At 43.8% G+C, this 2,500-nt stretch overlaps 1 protein-coding gene across 1 annotated transcript in view; it reads right to left on the reverse strand.

The window, feature by feature from the left end:
* cyp27a2 (cytochrome P450 family 27 subfamily A member 2) overlaps nucleotides 1–2,500 on the reverse strand; it is a 23,534-nt gene that overhangs the window by 11,082 nt on the left and 9,952 nt on the right. The window lies entirely within an intron of this gene.

Raw genomic sequence — 2,500 nt, forward strand, 5'->3', positions numbered from 1 at the left:
AGGGAATCTTCTTACTTCATGCTCCCTAGCATCAAATCAGTGGGTGTGTTTGACTTCTTTAAGCGTTGTGTAGATCTGACTGAACATGAGGCATGTTTGTATTGTAAGATTGAGCCAGATCTGTGCAGCGCTGCAAGATCAAACGTACCCACTGATTCTTCATGTTGTTTGTGTTGTTATTGTTATCTATGACATTGGTTCCCAAAGACTGGGTTGCGACCCACGGGTGGGTCACAGGAGATTTTATTTGGGTCGCCAGCACAATGTATGTTGTGTAATAGGCCTAAGTGATACCATTTAACCAGGAAACTGTTTTTTAGTGGCAAGGGATGGTCAGAGTCAGCCCTTAAGAGGGAGTTTCTCGCTGTAGGCTTCGTGTAGAGATCCGTATATAATTTCTCCCCCTCTCGGATGATCCACAAATCTAAAAAACTCAGCTTTGTGTCGTTATAATCCATGCTAAAGGATATAAACTCAGAACATGAATTAAGGTATGCAAAAAAATCTGTCAATTCCGTCACCGATCCTTTAAAGAGGCAAAAAATATCATCCAAATATCTCTTCCATATAAAGTTATTATCTTTGAGGGTTACCCCTAATTAAGACTGATTGGCCAATGAGTGAGCCTACTCAGAGGCATTTAGGGTGATTAACCAATGGATGAGCTCTATGCACTAGGGGACCAGGTGTTCACTAATTGGGATGAATATAAAGACACTTTGGATGTTGGTGTTGTGTAAGTTTGAAGAAGGCCAGACGGCCGAAACGTCACTTCAACATTAAAACGTGTGTGCGACTTTCTCTTTATTTTCTTTAACAAGTGTGTATTATGAGCCACAGCCATATTTCAAACTGCAGTATTTACAGTTATTGTTTAGTTATCATTGGCCTTTACAGATGTCCAATTCTCATTAGTGTTCCGGGCACTGATGCATTGGCATTGTTGCCTTACACACACACACACACCTTTGCAGTTTGGTGAGACAGACAAGAGAGATGGAAAGAGAGGCATTTGGGAGAAAAAGAGAGTGGTTTGGGAGAGGAGAGAGAGATGGAGAGAGAGAGAGAGAAAGCGAGAGAGAGAGTGAGAGAGAGGGAGAGAGAGAGAGAGAGAGATGACGGTCTGTAATATAGATTTGACACTGTTCCAGCTCCAGCTTGTGTCTGGCATCTTTATTTAAGTTACTCCAGGTCAGTTACTCCAGGTCAGTTACTCCAGGTCAGTTGTTAACCTTGATTTCCTGTGCAGAAGACATTGACCTCTAGTGCATGAGTCCTGGAGGTGTTGCTACATGTAGTTGCCTTTGCTGTAATCATTAATTAGAGATTTATGACAGGTGTGAATTGTGTCCGTATTAAAACACAGGTGTCTGGTGTGTGTGTGTGTGTGAGTGTAACCTGCCTCATGGAATCTGGTGTGTGTGTGTTTAACCTGAGTCGTGCAGGCAGACAAGCACAGTCCCGCACGGCACTTGAGAAACTCCTAACCTCGGGCATGGAGGCTGGGCGTGCTCGTGAGGAGGGTAAGTCCCAAGGGTGCTAGCGTGTGTCACCTGCACGTCTCTTATGGTGTCGGGGAGAGAGAGGTTTATTGATGAGGTTGTAGATTAGGCCTTAAATCTGATGAGGTGTTAGATTAGTCTGATGAGGTTTTTTTTATTAAGCCTAAAGTTGAATGAGGTTTTAGATTAGTCTGATAATGTTTTAAACTAGGCCTAACATTTAAAGACGTTTTAGATTAGGCCTAAAGTTTGATGAAGTTTTAGATTAGGCCTAAGGTCTTATCTGGTCTGATTTCATTCAGCCTGAGGCCTGGTGTGTCAGATTGGCTTCAAGATCAGTTTCAGGCTCAGTCAACCATGACTGAAGGATCTGGTTCATTGACAGCATAGAACGCTGGTTCTTAAACAAAAAACATCGGCCAAGTATAGAAACCCTAGCCTCTCCCAACCCACTGAATTGAAAGAGCACAAGCTCTTAGCTAACCCTCCCTCAACCGTTGACAAACATGCATACACAAACACCCGCACACACACAGCTCATATTTCGTATAATTCTCTGGAACTGAATGTTCCTGAGCGGGGGATTATGCTGCATGAATATTCCTGTTTAGACCGCATCACATACTGCCATGCTATTACCTACATGTGGGAAGGGTGACTGTTGTTATTTCCTGCTATCACCAGCTCTACCCACCTACACACTGTGTGTGTGTGTGTGTATCTGTGGTGATGCTACCTTAGATCAGACTGCTTACGCAACTTCTTCAATGGTACATTAGGCTATTGTGAGAAGTGGTGATGCTAGTTTAGAACAGACTGCTAATGCAACTCCTGTCTCCTTCACTGGTATTGTGAGAAGTGGTGAAGGCTATATGATATCAGACTACAGCTAGTCCTACTGTACTGCTGAAAGAGCACTGTGCCTCCACTCAATACTCCTGACAGAGTGCCAGAGGTTCCTCAGCCACTGCTGCTGCGAGCCAGGTGACACTCCCTGG

Source organism: Alosa pseudoharengus, unplaced genomic scaffold (assembly GCF_046254945.1).
Source record: "Alosa pseudoharengus isolate Yale_2024_CS ecotype anadromous, Long Island Sound unplaced genomic scaffold, YU_APseudo_1.1 YU_APseudo_1.1_scf_261, whole genome shotgun sequence".
NCBI lineage: Eukaryota > Metazoa > Chordata > Actinopteri > Clupeiformes > Clupeidae > Alosa > Alosa pseudoharengus.